General features: G+C 42.4%; 1 protein-coding gene across 3 annotated transcripts in view; it reads left to right on the top strand.

Moving 5' to 3' along the window:
• Positions 1 to 23,043, top strand: part of Stk38l (serine/threonine kinase 38 like) — a 68,402-nt gene that overhangs the window by 9,262 nt on the left and 36,097 nt on the right. The window contains exon 2 of one of the 3 annotated variants that reach the window (XM_037203989.1): positions 336 to 434. The exons of the other annotated variants lie outside the window; for them this stretch is intronic. The gene's annotated coding sequence lies outside the window, so the exon portion shown is untranslated. The remainder of the gene's footprint in view (positions 1 to 335; positions 435 to 23,043) is intronic. 3 annotated transcript variants of the gene reach the window in all.

Below are 23,043 nucleotides of genomic sequence, written 5' to 3'. Positions count from 1 at the left end.
TCTGACAGAGAAGCCAGTGCTCTTTTTTGTTTGTTTTGTTTTGAGACAGGGTTTCTCTGTGTAGTTTTGGTGCTGTCCTGGATCTTGCTCTGTAAACCAGGCTGGCCTCGAACTCACAGAGATCCACCTGGCCTTGTCTCCCGAGTGCTGGGATTAAAGGTGTGTGGCACCACCGCCGGGCCGAAGCCAGTGCTCTTAACTGCTGCACCATCTATAGCCCTGTGTTAGAGTTTTTACTAGTAGAAAATTGCATTTTCTAGCTGATGTATAGTATAACTGTTTCTAGGAGGGAAATGGATGAGAGTCATCTGGAGCTTGTGTTGTCTTGTCCACAGAAGCCCCGCCACACAACTGCCCCTGGAAAACAGCCCCAGGGGCTGACACCAGACTGACAAAGAAGTCAGATCCCAGGCTTTGGTTTTTCCATGATGACAGTAAGTTATTTCACTTCCCTGTGGAAAGGCATTCTGCAGTTCATATCTAGTCAGTTCCAATAGAAAGTCTCTCTCTGTCACTGCGACCAACTGGATTCTGATTTCTGTCTAAATATTTAAGTTCCTTCAGCTCTTACGGCAGCTGGTTTTCATACTTTTAATGGTTGCTATTCTCCAGCCTTCTACCCCCACTTGTCCTACTCCATATGCTCTGGGGTTGGTGATCTCATGTGGTCTGATATCTTTAATGGGCTCTGTGCAATGATGGCTTCCAAACTTACATATCTTTTTAAAAACCTTTTTAATGATATCCCTGGGGGTGGGGAGTATGTGCATATGAATATGGTTGCCCAAAGGAACCCAAAGCATCAGATTCCCTGGAGCTGGAGATACAGGCTGTTGTGAGCGACCTGGTGTGGGAGCTGGGACCCAAACTCAGATCCTCTGCAAAAGCAGTACCTGTTCTTAACCCTACATCTCACCAGCCTGGTGTGCTCCTTGGATAACTTGGATTCCATTTGCCTAACTTTACCTTCTGTCCTAGCTCTTGTTCATTCTAGTATGTGATGTTACTCTATCACACACTTGTTCTTTTATTTTGAGAGGAGATTTCATATGTTTGCCTCAGCCTTCCAAGGTAATCTGACCCATAACCCTGGAAATTATCCTTGGCCCCTCCTTACTGGTCACTGTGGCCTGTCATTTATGAAGGGCCACCTGCCCTTGCTACCTGCCCTTTATTCTTGTGTTTGCTTCATTCTTAGTGCCGCTCTCTTGACGTCAGGCATTTCCTATTGCTCTGTCTTTCCCTCTTCCAATCCTTTGGCTCCATAGAATTCTAATTATGTAATTCTTACACTTAAGAGTCCTAGGCAGGAGAGAACTCACTTCCACAAATTGTCCTCTGATTTCTACATGAGGTCAGTGCCCCATCAATAAAAAACATAAATTAAAAAATTTAATATTTCCAGTGATTCCCTATAACTCCCCTGCAGACATTCTTCTCAGTTTTGGTTCAATTTGGGAACCTCTAGGTCATCACATCCATGAATTACTAAAGTTAGTGGCTAATTTCTCTCCGTTTAATTCATTCTAGTGTCATTTCTACAGTATGACTTAATCTCAGATTTTGAGGGCTTTCTTTGAAAATAACTACAGGGCATGACCACATGTTGAAACTTCTCCAAGTTTTGTCTCTACTCTAGCCACACTAAACCTGGAGCTTTTCTTACATTGGGCCACATACACTGTTTCCTATAGACTTTCCAGCCTTTGTGGGTAATCCTGTGTTCTCTGCTTAGGTGTCCCCTCTGTAAAGGACATCTTCCTTTCCTCTTTCTGGCAGTTAGCTGTGTGCCTTACCTCCCCAAGCCTTGGCTTTTCTAAGTGTTTTATACATGTGTCTGCAATGGTGTTTTACATCTTAAAGCAATGGTAAATAACATGCTGGTCCTCTATTTACTATTCGTCAGGGTTGGAACAGTGTTAACTGGAATTTTCTCCTGTGTAATTTGTCCTGTTCTTACCACTGAATTAGGTAATTTCTGGGGAGAGCAAAGTAGTATTTGAAGATGACTATCTTACACCTCTGTTTATAGCTAAGCATCTTTATTTCCCATATTCAAATATGGGTTCTGTACATTTCACTGTCTTAGCCACTCCTCTTTGTCTTTGTTTTGTCAGCGTTTGATTGACATTGTCATAAGGAAGGCAGGATGCCCCAGATGTTTAGAACCTCGATTTGGATTCCACATGTAAGGCCTGATGCTCACCTTTCTAGATCTGTTCCTGTGAAGGTTTTGTTTTGGGTCTAGAAGTCATCAGGATTTGGGGAATATGTTTAACTTACCAAGTGATTGAGAGCCTGATGTATAAACAGGATTGCTCATTAGCAGCTTTGTTCATACGAGTAGAATGAAACTGGGGTCAGCATACTGCCCCCTACAGGGGAACCACAATCTAATCAAGTGGATAATCCCAGTAGGAGTCACTGAGCCAGGATAACCTGATGTTGCCTCTTTGTAAAGATACTTGGTTCGTCTCACTCTGAGTGTGTGCAGTGCACATGTTCTTCAGACAAACTGTAAGGTACAAAGCAAAACCTTGCTTGTTAACTCTTGCTTCCTCATCCCAGACTGACAGGTTTCCTCTGTTGTCTTAATATCTGTTCTATGGCTGTGATAAAATACCATGACCAAGGCAACTTACAAAAGAGTGTACTTGGACTTAGGGTTTCCAGAGGGTTAGTTTGTGATGGCAGAGCAAAGGTATGGTGGCAGGCAGCTGGATCTGCAGCTGAGAGCGCACATCCCAGTCTGCAAGCAGGAGGCAGAGAAAGCACACTGGGGATGATGGAGGCTTTTGAAACCTCATGCCCACCCCCAGTGACACACCTCCTTCAACAGGGCCACACCTCCTAATCCTTCTCATACAGTTCCACCAGCTGGGGACTAAGCATTCAAGTGCCCAAGACTTATAGGGGCTTCTCATTCAAACCACTGCATTTATTAACACAATCTTTTCTTCAGCAAGGTTCTTGTTTTCACATTCCAGAGTCTGCATCCTTCTCACTGCTCTTGGACTTGGGATGCTCCAGGTTTCTGCAACCACATCTTGGAATTACTTGATGTTGGTGACTAGTTTCAGTCACTCCTTGTGGTTCATGCTGGTGTTAACTAAAATTTCAAGTCATGGGGACACTTACTGTGCCTATGCATGCCTGACTATGGAGCCTGGCCTAGTGTTGGAATACTTCCTCTGGTGTAAATTGACTTACTGCTACATGGTACTCAGGTGTGAACTTTATAGATGTAGTGTGGAAAGGTTGGGCACACCTAATAAGTATGACATTCACTTTCCTTGTTTCTGAACCATCTCAGCCTGAAGTTTAAGAATATGAAAATTTGTGTGGCAGGGTGGCCATCTCATTCTTAGTAAAAATAGTGCATGTAACAGTTTATCTCTTAGCGTTTGCTTTCTTATGTGTGTGTGTGTGTGTGTGTGTGTGTGTGTGTGTGTGTGTGTGTGTGTGTTTACAAGTGTCTGTGCAGGTGAGTATGTGTGAGAATAGGTGTTTGCACAGGTTTGTGCAGGTGAGTGTATGTGTGAGAGAACAGGTGTTTGCACAGGTTTGTGTAGGTGAGTGTGTGTGTGTGTATATATGTGTGTGTGTAAACAGGTGTTTGCACAGGTTTGTGTAGGTGAGTGTGTGTGTGTGTGTATGTGTGTGTGTAAACAGGTGTTTGCACAGGTTTGTGCAGGTGAATGTGTGTGTGGAGCCCCAAGGATGATATTGGATGTCTTTCTATGTTCTCTCACTAAACCTGTAGCTTACCAGTTCATTTGTCCTGGATTGCCAGTGAGCTCTAAGAATCTGTCTGTCTCCTGAGCAGCAGGACTACATGTGTGCGCTACTGTGCTCAGCTTAGGTGGAAAGTCGGAATCCAAACTCAGGTCCTTATACTTATTCAGCAGCCACTTTATAGACTGAACCATCTTCCCAGTCCCATATTTGATTTAAAAAATTTAAGTCAAATATAGTTTACATTTTGTGTATTTAATTTAATTTATTCTTCTGTTAAAGTGTTTCAAATTTGGACTCTAGTACGCTGTTTTGAATTATTCTTCCCAGATTTAGGTAGGTAACTCTACAGTCAGTATTGACTAAGTCATATGAGTCTTGTAGAACTTATGGACATTCTTAGGTTTGTTTGCTTTGTTTTTATGACAGGGTCTCAGTACGCAGCCTAAGTTGGCTTTGAACTGGCCTTCCTCTTGTCTTGGCTTTTTGAGTACCAGGATAATGACAGGTTTTTGCTCGCATCCACCTTACATTCTGAGTCATGTTTAATCATTCGCCAAATACATCTAATTCTTATACACACACATACACACACACACACACACACACACACACATACTCTGTCCACCCAATAGAGTGTAGTTTGTGAAATCCATTCAGACAAATCACAGAGGTTTATCCCAAAGCTTTGCTGACAAAAGAAATAGCAGCATGGGTAGTAAGTACCCTCCTCTCCTAGAATTCTAATTCACCCTTTTCCACCTCTTGTAAACTTCCATAATAAAATCTTCCTTGATGCCCATTTATAAAATTTTAATGTGTCTCTAAGCCCCCCCCCTATGCTTTGCATACCCCTCCCCTACCAGACCATAAGGGTACTTTGTATCAGTCACCTGTATTCCAAGAGCAGTGCCTGGCACACAGTGATGCCTGGTATTTGTTGAGCTAATTAATCAAAGCCATTTCACTAGAATTCTATTCTTGAGAGCTTCCTAAAACATGACTCACACTTTCCTTTAGCATCTGAAGCAGGATTTGCTTTTCTTTGTTCTGAACATTTTGTAATTTGTGTTCCCTGATTGTGTCCCACATTCCCATTTCCAGCTAGCATAGCAAGCTTCAGAATTCTGTGCTTAATTGCCCTCCATTCAGTCAGCTCACTTCCTCCCAGTGGTCACATTGATGCCTAGAATATTTCTTTCACTATATGAGACATAATGGGCTATTTTAGCAAGGCACTCCTAAGTGTCTTCATTTTAGCTGTGGGAGAATTTTAGCAGATATCCTCAAAGTTGAGGTCCTCGTCACCACAGCTCATTTCTGCATCAGCTTCTGTCTCTAGAGTATCAGTGCCTCTGACACCTCTGCTCTCCTGCCATTGCTGCATCCAGTCCAGAGCCCCGCCCCATCTTCTTCTCTGTGATGCTCAGTGGTACCATGTTGACTTGGTGGTGAAGGGTCAAGTACTTTCTTTATTGAATACCCAACTTCTAGTCATGGTCTCCTGGGCTTGCTGGGCTTTTGAGGGATGGGGATCCAAGTCACACTGTTGGTTAACACCCTTCCCATTTGTTTCATTCAACACATAAAAATAACAGATGCCTTCTCTGAAGTCATGTTCTTCCTTAGGAATTAAGTGACAAGCAGGTGTTATACTGCTTGCCATCATTTGTTAAGTAATGGATGTATTCAGTCTGAATGGTGGTATACGGTGCTCATGGTCCTTAGTATCAGTAGCAGAAGCCATTCTCTGGGTAAGCACATTCTTCTTCCTCTCAGTAAGATAGTCTCACCAGCAAGGTCCCTCCCTCCCTGTATGCTGAAGTACAGCTCCATTTCTCTCTTCTCTATGTCACCAAGTTGGTAGAAGACTCACAGTAGTGAGTTTCTTAAAAAACGTGTCTGCTAGGGTTGGAGTCCAGGCGACAGTGATGACTTTATTGAGAATTCAGTCATTGCACATTGAAATTAAATTCAAATACATCTTTAAATTTAAAGTATCAATTTTATAAAATAGAAATGTCACCTAAGGCCGTCTCTCAGTAGTGCAGTTTTTGCTTAATATGTTTAAAGGTCTTGATTTGAGCTCCAAACTGCAAAATAAGTCATTTTTTTTTGTAGTTTACATTTGGTAAATTCCATGTACTTTAATTGATTCAATATAAAATAGACAAATTAAAATATTTCCTTAGGAACAGAGAAAGCACTGTAAAAAACTTTTGCTAGGTATTGGTAAGTTAAATAGTCTAAAACATTACATTTTGAAAATTTTGTTATTAATTTGTTTATTGAGACAGGCTGGTCCGGAACAGTCCTCATGTCTCAGCCTCCCAAGTGGGATGACAGACATGCACCACCAGTCAGCATTTTTCTTGTGAAAATGAGTATAACTGTTGAGTATTTACTTTCTGAAGTGGCTCTTGGTTGTAGAATAATATGAAGAGTTCTGTGTTTAGTATACTCAGAATGAAACCAGTATTTGCTCTATGGGCAGTTTTAATAGGGTACTTCATGTCCTTCTCATCCTGTGTTTAGGAAAGGTCAGTCAGTGAAAGATAACATACACAGGAAGTCCCAGGACTAAAAAGCATGGAATGAGTGCAGGTTAGTGTTACTGTGTGTATGAAAACTGCTTCTTCCCAAGCAGCCTGCAGCATGGCTGGCCCAGAAAGATGCATGGTTTAGGAATAGCAGTATCTCTCAAGCAGTATCTTTTAGTGCAGTTCTGACTTTGTCTCTAGTCTAAGCACCCTTTAAAAACCTCATGCCTTTTCTCTGGAGATGGGAAGTATTTGAGATTTTCAATTACTATCTCTTTGGAAGATGCCTAGAGAAACCCAGTTGTCATTCCCAAGAACTCTTATGTGTAGGGCTTAGCATCCCTGCTGTTACTGTTGTGACACTTGACGGGCCTCCTACAGAACAGTGCATCTCAGCAATCTTCTGTTACACCCTTAGGACAGCACTTGACCTGCCCAAGTTGCGTGCATGTGTTACAGAGAGGCTGGGCTGAAGCTGATTTTTTTTTGCTACACATTTGAGTACTTCTGTACATTCAGTGTTATCTTGATTATCATGAGGAGTGGGTTTAAGATGGCTCTGGATATCAAGGAATTTGGATCTTCATGGTTATAGCATATATGACTATAAGTCTGTCTGCTTGAGCTTATGATTTGACACCTTATTGTGAGATTGGTAATAAGTGCAACACAAGTTCTGAAACGAAAATCAAGTTGGAGACATGAAATCTAGCAAAAGAGGGAAAATTCATTATTTTCTGTAAATATAATAGAAGGAAAAAGAAGGAACATTTTTGTTTTTGTATTTGTATGTATGTATGTGCTTGTAGAGGACAGAGGTCAACCTTGGTTATTATTCCTCAGAGTTGCTGTCTACTGTGTGTTAGGGTAGAGTTTTAAAAATATTTTTATATCTACATGTATGGGTCTGTGTGTAGGAGTGTGCTTATGTAAGTGCCGAGGCCTTTGGAGTCCAGAAGAGGGTATTGGGTCCTCTGGAGCTGGAATTATAGACAGTTGCTAGCCACCTGATATGGGTGCTAGGAACTAGACTCCAGTTCTCTGGAAGAGCAGCAAGCACTCTTAACTAATGAGCTATCTCTTCAGGCCCTGTGTCTGGGTTTTTACATGAGTTCTCAGGATGGAACTCAGGTCCTCATGATTGTATGCACATACTTTATGGGCTGAGCTAGTTCCCTACCACAGTTTTTATTTATTTGTTGATGGTACAAGAGATTGAACTTGACTCTGTACTTACTAAGTGCATACTCCTCCCCCGAGCTATTCCTCCAAGTCCTGAGGAAGGACCATTTAAAATTTATAACACATGCATGCAACTTGGGCAGGTCAAGGCTTCATGGTAAGATTCATTATAGCATGCCATTAGGTTGTTGAGGGAGGGGACTAATGAATGGTAGAAAATAAAGTTACATATTTAGGGTGGGTCACATTACAGGATTTAATAAAAACCAAGCTTAGAAGTTTAAGTTGGAATGACTTCTGTGGCATCATCGCAGTTTTAAATTGGACAGTGGCTTAGAGACGAGAGGCTGGCATCTGTAAGCCTGCCTCATGCTGCTTCCGCAGACGGGAACTGCAGCATAGTTGGGGATGCAGGGAGAATGAAGAGGATGGTGGATGGTAGGATGCAGTGAGAAAGGAGAGACCAGACAGACTGCTTCCCAGGCTCCTTGCCTGGGTGGGAGTGGGGACACCACCATGAGCAGGTAAGGCACAGCTTGACTCTCTGGAGAAGTCAGGCATTTACCTTGGGTGTAATTAAATAGATGTGAGTTAACTCTTAGATGTTTTAGCTGAAATGTACCAGAGAGTAGAGACATGAGATTGGGTGAAAAGATGGATCCAGAAGATTTAGGGGAGTTCCTCAGCTTTGTTGAGGGTTACTTAGCCTAGGGAAGGGATCTTCTCGCAAGAGTCAGAGACATAGACCAAGGGCACTGTCACAGTCACATCTAGTAAAAGTCTGAAGAGCTCTTCTTACACATGCTGACTGAAGTTACTTTGTAATTTCTCCCAGGAATGTGGCATACAATGCTCTTTAGGAAATTAGAAAATGTCAAAGGTATGAAGGAGAAAAGATGATTGGGGCATCTAATGCAGCTTCTCTCCTGACCTTTTTCTTAGAAGAGGATAGCAAATCCATGTGTGCATGTGTGTGTATGTGCAAGGTCATGCAATATATACCTCTTCATTTTTGTTGAGACAAGGTTTCCCTATGTAGGCTGGCTTGAAACCTCATGAGCTTCCTTCCTCAGCTTTCCAAGGCCTGGGACTCACTATGAACACCAGGCTGGCCTTGAACTCAAGCTCATAGAGATCCACCTGCCTCTGCTTCCCAAGTGCTGGGATTAAAGGTGTGCACTGTCACACCCAACCTAATAAAGTATGTTTTTAAACAGTGCTTTTAGTCACCTCACATAATAAAGAACTACTGTGTCATTCCATAAAATACCACACATGCCTACATTCCTTTTAATTTTTAAAATTTGATTGAATGAGGGGTTAGAGAGATGACTCACTGGTTAAGAGCACTTACTGTTCCTGCAGAGGACCCACCATGTACATTGGATACCTCACAACCACTTGTAACTCCAGTTCCAGAGGATCCAACACCCTATTCTGGCCTCCATATGCACTACATACATGTGGTACATATGCAGATAAGTAGGTGTATACCCCCTGACACACAAAAATATTTTTAATTATTGAATAAAAGAATGTTAAATGTCCCTTTCTGGTAATTTCCTTCATTTCAACCCCTGCATGTCCAACCCATTTCTGGCTGTAATGTGGCAGGCTGTATAGCTGTAAGGGAAGCCATGCCATGTCTGGCCATGGAGAGGCACTTCTGTTATGCTTATGATATTAATAGACTTGTATGCTGCTTTCTACTGAAGCTGAGTTAATTTTATTTCCTCCTAAAAGATGGTACTGCCTTATTGATGTTGTTAAAATCATCTTTCTGAGTCAGTAAGGTTGAAGATGGAGCCTGGGTTGTGATAAATGGCCAAGCTAACAAATGCACTGTTAAGAACCCTCTGAAAAAGTTAGTCACTGGCCTCTACCATGTGAGAACTCAGAAGGTAGTTAACTCTTAGAGTCCATACATTTTAACTTTTGAGGCAACAAAAGCAATGTCTTTAAAAACATACTTTATTAGGCTGAGTGGTGATGCACACCTTTTATTCCAGTACTTGGGAGGCAGAGACAGGGGGTTCTCTGAGAGTTGGAGTTTGAAGCCAGCTTGTTCTACATATGGAATTCCAGGCCAGCCAAAGATATGGAGTCGAACCCTGTCTTTAAATAAAATTGTTGCCTCTAAGGGTCTCCTAGAGGAGTGGGTCTCTTGCAGAAGTGACGAAGGCGATCCAGAAAATGTGCTGCTTTCCTGGGTGTACTGTGAAGTTTTCAGGTGAAACTCACTTCACTAAAGGAAATTTTTGGTTTAAAAAACAAACAAACAAACAAACACTGAAAATTCTTCTCTTAGTTTTATTAGTGAAAAAGTACTCGTTTTTGAAAACAACTTTTAATTCAGAGGTTTGATTTGAAATAGAAATTTTGTACTGAAAGCTTCTATGGAGCTCTGCCTATATCAAATGTAACCCTTTGTCTCAGTCTGCCATAATCTTGAAAATTTCTTATGTTACACGTAGAATTTTTCTCACTTTCTACATATTTTTTCTTTCTTTTTTCAGCCTCCAGTAGAATCACAAAGGGAAAAGAAAAGAAAAAATAAAAGTGTCCATGTTTATACAATACAAAGTAGCCATTTAGTTCCTAAGAATTGTGGATGGTTCTGAGGTTTCATGCCACTAGGCCAGTGATGAGGCTGCATAGTCATCCCTAGGACCAGAGTGTCTGGGCCTCTGTAGCAAGCTTTCTTGTCACACAATCTTTGGTTCACCAGCCCCCAAATAGCAACATGGAGACTTACTATTAATTATGAAAGTTTGTCCTTAGCTTAGGTTTTTTCCCACTAGCTCTTATAACTTAAATTAACCTGTTCCTGTTAATCTATGTTCTGCCATGTGGCTCACTTACCTCTGTTCTGTCCATATGTCCAACTTCTGCAGAGTCTCTGGCTAAATCCATGTGCTTAGATTGCTCCTCCTCTTCCTCCCCCTCTCTCCCCAAAAGTCCTGCCCATCCTCTCCTGCCCAGCTATTGACCATTCAGATCTTTATTAAACTAATCAGGAGGTACCTTAGGTAGAGACAGATCTCTACAGTGTACACAGATATTCTGCAACATTTCCCCTTTTTGTCTAAATAAAAAGGAAAAAGTTCAACTCTAACACATTAAAACTATATTTAATAAGAACAGTTATCAGGTTAGAGTTACATTCACAATGTCCAGTCCATTTGTATTTGGTAATTTTGGAGAAAATACTGTTATCTAGCCTATCTTGATGAGTCTAAAGTTTTTTTTTTTTTTTTTTTTTTTTTTTTTTTTGGCTTTTCGAGACAGGGTTTCTCTGTGTAGTTTTGCGCCTTTCCTGGAACTCACTTGGTAGCCCAGACTGGCCTTGAACTCACAGCGATCTGCCTGGCTCTGCCTCCCGAGTGCTGGGATTAAAGGCATGCGCCACCACCACCCGGCAAAAGTTTTATACCTAAACCATTTTCTATCATAACTTTTATTACCATCCTAAAAATACCTTTTTAGACCTCGAAACATTTTCTTAGATAAACAGTTTAAGCTTTTATGTCTCTCAACCTTTATCAACTTAGCATCTCTTTCTTTTTTAAAAAGATGTATTTATTTATTATGTATACATTGTTCTGCCTGTATGTGTGTCTGCACGCCAGAAGAGGGCACCAGATCTCATTACAGATGGTTGTGAGCCACCATGTGGTTGCTGGGAATTGAACTCAGGACCTCTGGAAGAACAGCCAGTACTCTTAACCTCTGAGCCATCTCTCCAGCCCCTAGCATCTCTTTTTTAAGTTTTTTTTTTTTAATTTGGTAGCAGAGAAAATGGTATAACTATCTAGTTTTCAACCCCCATCAGAGACCCAAGAAAGATAAACTATTACCTGAATAAATAGGAAGTGCAGAGCAAATAACTTCTAAAACTATAGAAATGACAAAGACAGCTGGCTGCCTGGACGTCACACAAGGTTCCTCTGTAATGTAGGAGCATCCATCTTTGGCCAACAAGCCTAGATTATCTGACAGACTTTTCTGAGAAGCAGGAATTTTGAAGGACTGTCCTACTTTGTCTTGGTAAAGTTTGGCATTTGCCTTCTTTCGTGTTTCTTGTCCAAATGGCCAGTTTTGCCACATAGAAAGCAAGCTCCATAAAGAGGTTCTTTGATGCCCATCATCCTTTTTTGAAGTAAATTGGTGCTGCCAATCACAGATGTGTCTCACTGTCATGAAAAGCCTTATGTTATTAAAACATTTAAATGATATATTTCTCTAGATTTCTGAAGTGTTTGAAGATCATCTACCTATCTAAACTGTATCTCTGTTTGACCTTGAAAACATACCTAACATGGCCACAAATTTGATTGTTATAGCTGGCTTAACTACTAACCTTTATTTCTTATTTTCCTAAATAGCTTTCAAGGACTAGAACATTACAGTTTTAAAATGAGCTGCATAGGTACAATACCTTAAACAAGAATAGAAACATATATACAATATATTATAACAAAAATAACCTTAAATTTGTATCAATATACAAAAACCTATATCAGTGTAAAAACATTTGAGACTAGTGTAGCTGGACATTTCTCCAGTCCCGCTGGGGCCCGCAGCCACTCAGACCCAAGTAAACACACAGAGACTTATATTACTTATAAACTGTATGGTGTGGCAGGCTTCTTGCTATCTAGTTCTTATATCTTAAATTAACCCATTTCTATTAATCTATGAGTTGCCACGTAGCTTGTGGCTTTACATCATACTTCTCATGGCGGCGGCGGCTGGCAGCTTCTCCTGACTCAGCCTTCCACCTCCCAGAATTCTCCTCTCTGCTTATCCCACTTATACTATACTTCCTACCTGGCTACTGGCCAATTAGCATTTTATTTATCAGTCAATCAGAGCAACACATTTACAGCATAAAGACATTCCCAACAGACTAGTAGTTGTTTTTTAGTCTAAAAGTAGATTCAATAATCTATTCTTCTTTCCTATAATTCCCATATCCCCTCCCTGGTTTTTTTTTTTCTTTCTTTTTTTAGAAAGAGATCCTTGAATCCAACCTCCCTTGCTTAATTTCCTCCCTTACCATAACCAGTAACAATTTGCAACCAAGCCTTCTAAATGATGACAAACATCTATAATCCACCAAGTGACTATAAACTACCCACCCCGACCTCTTGGGAATGTGGACCTTGTGTACTTAAAATTACTTCCTATTGTCTGGGGGGTGATGGTGTCTTTAGGGAACCCTGAGAAAATTGAGATAATGGTCAAGTCCTGGGAAAACTAGTGTAATATTTGTTGTCCAGTCTCTTTTGTGATAGGAAAGTGCAGGGATTATCTGAAGTTCTGGCTGGAGTCATCTGTGAGGCTGGAGCATCTCAGCTAGCAGCTTTAAAGTTGTTTTGAGGAAATTGCAACAGAGGCATTCTGAGAGGCTGGATCACCTGGGCAGCTTGTCTTTATTGGTGTCTGGTCTTTTTTGTTTTGGTTTTTTTCTGAAAACACACAAACTTTTAAAGGTAACATATCTATATTCACACAAGTATGGAATGTGCAATGTGCACAAGTCAGCTAAAGATGATTTTTTTTTTGTTTTATGTTTGAGCAGGTAAAAGGCATCTGTTAACTTTATAAGTCTGTTTGGATTGGATAACCAAACCAAACATGAAAGGATAGCATGTAATAATAAGTCATGAGGATTCTATAGCCAACAAGTTTATCATGTCTCATCTAGTCTCAGAGCTGTTCCCATAGTAAAGGAATCAACTTACATATCACCTGTCTTGTAGTTTTGTATTTTTCCCCCGTATCTATAGCTAAGATTTTAGGAGGTCTCCCCTAATCAATATGGTCTTTATTAATTTTGAAGAAATCTATAGCTTTTTCTTTCCTATGGAAACAAAAGCACAACCTCTCCCCCCAACACAACACATTTTCTGACTTCCATTTAGAAGTTAAGACATTTTAAAAATATATAGGTTGGTTTAGTTGAGCAGTTTCCGTAATCCAGTGTCTCTCAGCAGCTATTGTTTTTTTGTTCATTAGCATTTTAAAAATTCAAAGTCAACAAAGCACCATACAGGATCCAGACACCCTGTGTATTTTCCATCCTTACATGGCTTTTTTTTTAATATTACTTTACTCCCTCTTTAAAGACTTCACTTTGTTATTTTTAAACTATTTGTTTTCCTATGACTGTCTATACGCATTTTCTTTTCTTTCTTTAGCACCTAAGCACATTTTAAAGCATACTATTTCTGCTCATATGTTTTCTGGGTCTGGACCTGACCTTTTTTTTTGGGGGGGGGGGGGTTCGAGACAGGGTTACTCTGTGTAGCTTTGCGCCTTTTCCTGGAACTCACTTGGTAGCCCAAGCTGGCCTCGAACTCACAGAGATCCGCCTGGCTCTGCCTCCCGAGTGCTGGGATTAAAGGCGTGCGCCACCACCGCCTGGCCTGGACCTGACTTTATAAGTGCCTGCAACAGTACATTTGCAGCGTTCTCTGACTGTGTGAACCAAACCTGAAACTGCTGAGCACTGGCCAGGCCCTCCACCACAAGGCTCCACTTAGCACATGGTCAGGCGGCTGGCTCTGCCCTCTTTGGGTCAGTGAGTGCAGAGTCTTACGCCTTCAGGCCCTGGCCTAGAACAGGTCTATCTGCCCTAGCTCTGGGAAGTTTCTGGGTCCACACTGCAGTAGGTATTTCTGTCTAGTCTCCTGCAACCAAATTGTGAGCCTGCTGCTCATAAACCTGTTCAAGTGCTCAGTAGCAGGGCCTCATAAAAGAGCTACGCCTCTGAACACCACAAGCACTGAACCTACTTGGAACTTTTTCTTTCAGCTTTTTCAGGCCTTATGCGGATGTACATGCCAGATGTTGGACACCAATTGTAGCAAGCTTTCTTGTTGGACTGTCTTTGGATTACCAGGCCCCAAATAATGACATGGAGACTTATTAATTATGAAAGCTTGGCCTTAGCTTAGGCTTTTTTCCAACTCATAACTTAAATTAGCCTGTCTCTATTAATCTACATTCTGCCATGTGGCTCGTTATGTCTGTTCTGTACCATATGTCCGACTTTGTCAGAGTCCCATTGGCTTCTCCCTGGCTTTAGATGACTAAGGTGATTGATTCCCTGTTTATGATCTGCTGAACAGAAAACATGCTGCTGCTTTCCATTGGGTCCATCTGGGTGGCTCTAGTTTAAGATGTTTCCCAAATTATATTTGATGAAGCACAAGCCCTACAAGAATCTCTGTGTAAATCCTCATGTTAATGTTTCCCAGGGACTGGAGAGGTGGCTCAGTACTTAGACCAGTGCCTGAAGTAGAGAGCTACCAAAGAATAGTCATAATACTACTGCCTTGCTCAGTCCTTCCTTCTGTAAGACACAGAGCTTCTGCTCATTTATGTGATCTTTATTGTATGACATTTTAAAGACTTCTATTACATGGAAATTAAACCTTCTACACATCTGTGACAATGAGCTATTCATGGTGCATATATTTTATTACCCATAATTGTCAGCTTTTGGTATCATTGTTTGCTATGACTTCCTTCCTCCCCTAGTGAAAAAAAATCCATATAATTGACTGTTTAGATCACCTTGTTCTAGTTAGGGTCACCATTGCTGTGATGAAACACCATGATCAAAGCAACATGGGGAGGGAAGGGCTTACTTCCCTGTAGCTGGAGTTATCTCCAGTCCTGCCAGGGCTGCAGCTGCTCAGACCCAAATAAACACACAAAGACTTATATTACTTATAAACTGTATGGCTGTGGCAAGCTTCTTGTTATCTAGTTCTTATATCTTAAATTAACACATTTCTATTCATCTATAAGTTGCCGCACGGTTTGAGGCTTACTGGTAACTGCTTCTCATGGCGGTGGCAGCTGGCAGCATCTCCCAACTCAGCCTTCCACCTCCCAGAATTCTCTCTCCTTATCCTGCCTACACTATACTTCCTGCCTGGCTACTGACCAATCAGCATTTTATTTATCAACCAATCAGAACAATACATTCACAGCATCCCCAGCACTTCACGTAACAATCCATCACTGAGGGAAGTCAGGACAAGGCAGGAACCTGGAGGCAGGAGCTGATGCAGAGGCCATGGAGGAGTGATGCTTATTGGCTTGCTCTTCATGGCTTGCTCAGCCTGCTTTGTTATAGAACCCAAAACCACTAGCCCAGGGATGGCACCACCCACAGTGGGCTGAACCCTTCCACATCAATCACTAATTAATAAAATGTCCTATAGGCTTGCCTACAGCCAGATCTTATGGAGGCATTTTTTTTTGTTGTCTGTCTGTCTAAGGTTTCCCCTCCCTCTTCTCCTCCCAGTCTCTCTGTCCATCCATTCTTCCTCCTCTTTTTCTCTTCAGAAAAGGGCAGGCCTCCCCAGCATATAGCATATCAACCAGGCATGGTATATTAAGTTGCACTGAGACTAGGCACCTCCTTTTTTATTGCCTGGATGATGCAATCTAGTAGGAGGAATGGGTCCCAAAAGCAGGCAACAGAATCAGACAGTCCCTGTTTCCACTGTTAGGAGTCCCATAAGAAGACCAAGCTATATAACTGTCACATAATGCAGAGGGCCTAGGTTAGTCTCATGCAGGCTCCCTGGTTGTCAGTTTAGTTTCTGTAAGCCCTTATAAGCCCAAGTTAGTTGGTTCTCTGGGTTTTCTTGTGGTGCCCTTGACCCTACAGGCTCCTACAATCCTTTCTCTCTCTCTTCCACTGGATTTCCTGAGCTCTGCCTAATGTTTGGCTGTGGGTCTGCATCTGTTTCCATCAGTTGTTGGGTGAAGCCTCTCTGATGGCAGTTGGACTAGGCACCAATCTATGAGTATAGCAGAATATCATTAGGAATCATTTCATTGCCTTTTTTTAATGGAGGCATTTTCTTAATTGAGGCTCCTTCTGCTCCAACAAGTCTAGCTTGTGTCAGGTTGACATAAAACTAGCACACTGTTGTTTTATTCCCATGTGTAACTGAGTTGAAGACCTCCCTGTCCTACCAGATGTGACTTGGGGATCTGTAGTAGTAGCCCAGGGAGGTCAAATATATCTTGTTTGTTGTTTTTTTGAAATAGGGTCTCCAGTTAACTCAGACTGTCCATGAACTCCTATGTATGAGGATGAGCATGAACTTCTGTTCTTCCTGTCTCAGCTGAAAGTGCTGGAAAGATGACCAACTAAGATGAGACCTAAACTGATATTCTGCTTGGGTCTTATGGTGTAAAGCCATAGACTGAAGTTCCTTGGTGTCTTCAAGGTTTACTATTGCTGTGAAGAGACACCATGACCATGGCAACTCTTATAAAGAAAGCATTTAATTGAGGTGTCTCACTAATGGTTTCTGAGGTTAATCATCATGAAGGGGAGCATGGCAGCATGCAGGTAATGTGGAGCTGGAGCTGAGTGCTACATCTTACAGGCAACAGGAAGTCAACTGCTTGTCACACTGAGGGAAGCTTAAGAAAAAGAGACCTCAAAGCCTACCCCCACAGTGACATACTTCTCCAGCAAGGCCACACCTCCAAATAGTGCCTCCCTTTGGGGGCCGTTTCCTTTCAAACCACCTGACTTGGTGTATGTGACTTGTTGGCCTGTCCATGTTACTTCCTTTAGCTTATAGCTCAGAGATCCTGATTACCCTGTGAAGGACTTTCTTCTTATTTGAAGATGGTGATAGGGGTCTTAACAGTGTAACCACACAGCAGGGATGATGCCCTGGCAGTGACAGTGGCCGTGTCTTCAGATTGACCATTACCTGTGTCCAGTGTCCACAGGCATCCTTTCTGTCTTTGAGAATGCCAAGACCTAGACAGGTGTAGTCACTTGTCTAAGATCATACAGCAGTAAGAATGGGGTGGGACTCGAACTCAGCAGTGGCCTTGTGGCATCTTAGAAACAAGACACCTTTTCAACTTGTGCTCTGAAGAAATATTCATTTGTTTGGTTGGTTTTTTGAGACAGGGTTTCTCTGTGTAGCGTTGTGCCTTTCCTGGAACTCGCTTTGGAGACCAGGCTGGCCTTCATTTATAGTTTTAAGAGACTTTAACTAAAGATGTCATAGCCAGATAGTGGGAAAACACACTACGTGTGGGGCTTAGGGCCACACACTGTCAGGACAGCTTGGAGCTAGTTGCTGGAGGGTTCCACATGAGTAGTTGTTAGGTTTAGTGAGCTGACAGTAATCTGAAAGATTTCAAATGCCCACACCTTTAACTCCATCCTCCATAGGCTGTGTGCCCTGGAGAGTCGGTGAGGGATGTCAGATAACACTGCAGAGGGCTTCCTGAGAGACAGACACACAGACACTCTCTCTCTCTCCCTCCCTCTCTCTCTCTCTCTGTGGGTGGGTGGGTGGGTGGGTGTATTTCTCTGAAGCACCATCCTGAACAAAAGATAAAAACTTCCACTGTCCTCGAGCACATTAAGTAGCCCAGGCTGACTGGCCAGCAAGCCCCATGGATCTACCTGTCTCCATCCACCAAGTGTACTGGGACTGCAAGCCCAGGCCATGCTGTGGCCCTTCTGGGGTGGACTAATGTCCTCATGCTTTTCTGACTGAACTGTCTTCCCAGCCCCTGCAACATAGGGACTCTAACATAACTGCGTGGAAGTCACTAAACACATCTAAAAGTGTCTGCTTTCCTGGCTTTGGGTTACACATATTTTCCTCTGCACCTTAGTTTTGGATTTAAAACATCTCATTGGCTTATGAGTTTTCTTTAAGCTGATGCTACTATGACAATTGGCTGTTTCCAGGTACAGTTTTTACTGGCTGTGGTTTATTTACTAGTTCATCTGTAGATAGACTCCATGAATAAAAGTCAGTACTTAGTAAAGATTATGGGATGTTAGCAGAGGCATGCTCTGGCTTCTCATCCCTTCATTTTAAAAATGGGCAGAGCTGGAAGGACCATGGCTAGTGTGGGGCCCATTTTCAGGTTTCCTCTTGGCGTTACCCAGCAGGTCCGCATAAAGAGGATGATTGGACCACGGGCCTGAGTGCAGGTGTCTGAGATGGTCTGCACTTGGCTGTGCTGGAGGGGAGGTCTTTTGCTCCACCCCTTGGCATTTCTATAAATACCCTAGGGCAGAGCCGACTAGGAAGGCCAGGACTGAGGTGGCTTACTAAGGCCTTAGGCACATGACTCAGCTGGGTGTTCACATTAATGGAAAAGTTTTTAAATTGTACCATCAACTTTAAATATTACATTTTTCCTCTCTTGCCTCCTCAAGGAAGGAGAGGAAAAGTCTCCCCTTTCCCACCTTTGTGTAGTCAAATAAGGACTAAAAATGAACTCGCTGTGTGGAAGGCATCACACTGATTGAATTCCATATTTGTCTTGGAAGGAAATCCAGACTTCTGTGTATGATGACTGGACTTGCTTCTGTATATTCTAAGGTGGGTTCTCTTAACACTCTCCCTGAGATACAAAGTCACCCCAAATTGTTTTGTTTTTGTTTTCTCTTAGCCCACAGTCACTGTGTGTACAGTGTATCAGAGCTGTTGAATCTGTTTGCTCCGGAAGGACTTAATTGTAGACATTCTCAGAGCCCAATATAAAAACTTGGACAGTTAATGTGGGTGATGAAATGAATACTGGGGAAACAGAAACCTGACTGCAGATGAGAAAGCAGGGAGTCATGACTGGGAAGCTGAGTCTGGGGCTGGGCATGGTGGTGCACACTGTGAGCCCACTTGCCCGTCAGTCAGGTGCTTAGCATCCCATGTGGCCCAAGCTGGCCTCAAATGCACTATGTAGCTGAGGCCTTGAAAGCTTGATCTTCCCGTCTCTACTTCTCAAGTGCTAGGATTACAGGTGCACACCACAAAGTCTGGCCACAGATAATATTTTTGAGGAAAAAAATTGCTGTTTTATTGTAAAAGTTGAAGCAAAATCCATGTAGTTTGTCATTTATACCGATTGATACTTTCTGATGTGCCTTTTTATGAGGCCGCGATATAAGACAGCTGTAAGGAAAAGGCCTATTGTGTCAACACATGGAGAGTGTTCTGCATAGTTATGTGGTAAATACAGAAGCGTATTGAGTCATCAGAAATGATGTATATACGCTGTCACATCATTAAGATCTACTAGTCAGCAAGGAGTTGCCACCTATACCATGTGGCAGGGACCAGACAGAACAAGCTATTCTTTTTGTGTGCTTAACATCTGTCACTTTCAAAACACAGTCCCTGTTAATTAGGCACCTACTGTGTGCAAGATGTTGTCCTAGAAACTGTATCCCATTTGATGAGCTGTGAACTCTAAGGCTAGGTCCTTTTCCTGAAAGTTTCTATGTATCTTGAAGCACTTGAATGAGGTCTCAGAACTCTCTGCTGATGCTGCTGTGCTCAGGCCCCCAGCCTGCTGGACTGTCCTCACTGTCGCCTAACTACCACAAAAGCCTCCCTTCCTTTCCTTCTTCCTTTCTCTGTCCTTCCCGAATCCTTGCTAACCACCAAATGCACTTGCTTACACTGTGAACTGGAGCACCCTCTCCTCCTGAAGTCTCTAGCATGGCTTCCTTGTTAATTTCCACAGTGGTACGGGGGCTCCTTGGCTTCACATTTACAGTCCTTCCCTGTCCTCTCCAGTCCTGTCTGGCCACTGTCTGCTGTCTTTCCAGTCTACCAGGTTTAGCCTCAGACTTACACTGTACTGGTGGTTTCTGCATCGTGCTGACTGCATTCTGTCCATATCATACAGCACATGGGATGCATTCTCTAAATGTCTGTGAAATAAATGAGGATACTCCATATGGTCATGGTATAAATTAATGACACTTGAGAGTTTAACTGTTTTATAACTCTAATTATTATTTTATAGCAGAAAGTGAACTGAAATATCTTACCAACCCTTTCACTTTCTCAGCAGGTAAACTGAAAGCCAGAAACTGAGTTACTACTGACTAGTGGCCACATGAGGATTAATCTGCCTGCCCCTTGCTGTGACTGACCAAAAATTTGAAATATGGAAAGACACTTACTGTGATAAAAGTTACATCATTTTTTAGGCCTTTGGGTTTTTTCTGTTTGTTTTCATTTTGAGACAGGATCTTGCTATATGGTCCAGGCCATCTTGATGTCACCGTCTTCCCGACTCAGCCTTGCTGGGATTGTAGGCATGTGCCACCACCCCTGTTGTATTACTGTCATTGTGACAAGATACCTAATTAAGATAATTTAAGGAAGGGCGGGGTTTATTTTGACCCACTGATTGAGGGGACAGTCCACTGTGGTGGGGACAGCGTGGAACAGGAGCCTGAGGCAGCTGGCCACATTGCACCTGCAGTCAGGAAGGAGAGAGGGGTGAAGACTGGTGTTCAGTTTGCTTTCTCCTTTTTATTCAGTCTGGGGCTTCAGTATGTGGGATGGTGCTGCCCACATCCAGGGTGTCTCCCACCTCAACCTAATCCAGAGACCTTCTCATAAACATTTGTCTCCTAGGTGATTGTAAATTCTCTCAAGTTGACATCAATATTAAATCTAGGATTTCCCTCCCAGGGAAATTTTTTTACAGGGAAAAAAAATTAACACGAAAATGAGGAACGTGGTGTTTTTGCATGTACCCATCACTAGCTTAAACAGTGTGAAGCTGTGGTAGGTCTTGATTCATCTACACTGTGTCGATTTCTGTTTTCTCTTTTCTCCCTCCTGGTTTTTAGGACAGGGTCTCACTATCACCTAGGGTGGCCTGGAGCAACCTGCCCTTCTTCTACTGCTGTGGATATGGATTGTCTCCCTATAAAAAGCCCCATGTGTTGAAAGTTCGTTCACCAGCTACTGAATCCAGCTCTCACTGAGAGGTGATTACATCATGAAGATGTTAACTTGATCAGTAGATCAATCCAGTCTACTAATGGAATCATGATTGGATGGCATTATTGTAGGGACACGGAACTTTGGGAGATAAGGGTCACTGGGACAGTGTTCTTGATGGCTGACTTGACCTGGGCCCTTCCCTGTCTTGCAACTTCTTAGCCTCCATGTACCAGAGAGCTCTGCCTCACTGCCGGCCCACACTGTTTGTCGCAGCAGTGGAACATTCACTAACATACTCACCTCTGAGAGAGACAGAGACATACTCCATTCACCCTACTGTGCAGTAAAATACAACTGCCTTCTCCAAGCCTAACTTGGTACCCTGTTCCTCATTTCAGAACGTAGTCATTCCTCTTTGACCTCAACCACTCTTGAAGTATGTAGGGAACTATGTGCTGCTGCTGTTTTTACTTTTTAAAATGTGTGCTGCAAAGCTGTTGGGTGTGTGGTGTAGTGGTGTGTAACCTCCCTGTGTGTCTCAGTGGAAAGCATCTGAGACCTCATGTGAGCCTTGCACATCCTGCTGTGTGTGCTGTTTACACACATTTAAAGCACCAGCAATGTTTAAAATGATAAAGGAAGTAAGTAGGCGAACTTATTTTAGTGAAGTTGACTTAAAAATCAACCTAACGGTGAGTTTTCTGTTGGCAAAGAATGTACCTAACGAAGGCCATGTTGTGTTCCCTGCCTGAGTGAGGTTCCTGAGAACACATGGGTAGAGAAACATGATTCATAGGCTTTAAAGTCAGATAGCCATCTTGATCAGAGCACCACACGGTGTGTGTGTATCCAGTATTGCATGGCACCCTATACATAGGCGTACTTTTTATGTCTATTAAATGAATAAACTTTAAAAAGGCAAAATAACTGTAGAGTTTGCATGTAATTGAATAATTTTTGTAGTTTTTTTTTAAAGCAAGTTCTGTCCTAGACCCTCTGGAATATTTCCCAGCTGTGTATAGCTTTAGATTTTGCTTCTTGGAAGGAGACAGAATGTCCATTCTGTTTACATAACTAAAAATTACCCTCTCCCTTTTTTTTTTTTCTTTTAACCAAACCTAGTGCTGGTAAAAATTTCTGACTCAGTAATTCTGGAAGAACTACTTCTTTCCAGAAATAGACAAGCTCACACACTGGGGCTTCTGTACTAGTAACTTTCCGTCATGTCAGGAAACTGGGTGGATGCAGGACTCATATGAAGAGGGACTTGTCAGGATCAGGCTGTGGTAAGAACTTCCCTACCTAGTCTAGAGGGGCTGGTTCTGGCCAGTGGGAGACACTTCCTTTTAGCTCACTGCCCAGTGACTATGAGTGTCCTAGTAACCCCAGCATGTCCACCTGGCATTTAGTTAGACTAGAGCAGAGCTACCTACTCTGTTTGTGTCTGGTGTTGTAGCTTACGTGCACCTGTCCCTATTCTGAAGCCCTGCTTTATCACAGTCCCTCCCAGGCATTTGTTTTTGCACCTAGTGTTTATATGGGTTAGTCTTACTATACTTCAGTGGTATTGCATATTCAACAACATGGTGTGCTTATTTCATACCCCTTACACTTCTAGTGCCTAGTACACTGTCTTTATGGTGTGGTCTTTGTGTCCCTCTTACCTGCTTTATTTTACTACTGTTGCCCTGGAAACCCTGGAAACCCACATGGCATGCACACACTAATAGGCTTGTTTGTTTGTTTCTAGGCTAGCTTCAGGCATGTTGCCCTCCTGGAGTCGTGGCCTTGCAGGAGTCACCATCTCTCCTGTTAACTAG

Source organism: Peromyscus leucopus, chromosome 3, assembly GCF_004664715.2.
Source record: "Peromyscus leucopus breed LL Stock chromosome 3, UCI_PerLeu_2.1, whole genome shotgun sequence".
Lineage (NCBI taxonomy): Eukaryota > Metazoa > Chordata > Mammalia > Rodentia > Cricetidae > Peromyscus > Peromyscus leucopus.
The sequence above is the reverse complement of the archived record's forward strand: the minus strand, read 5'-3'. Positions and strand labels throughout refer to the sequence as shown.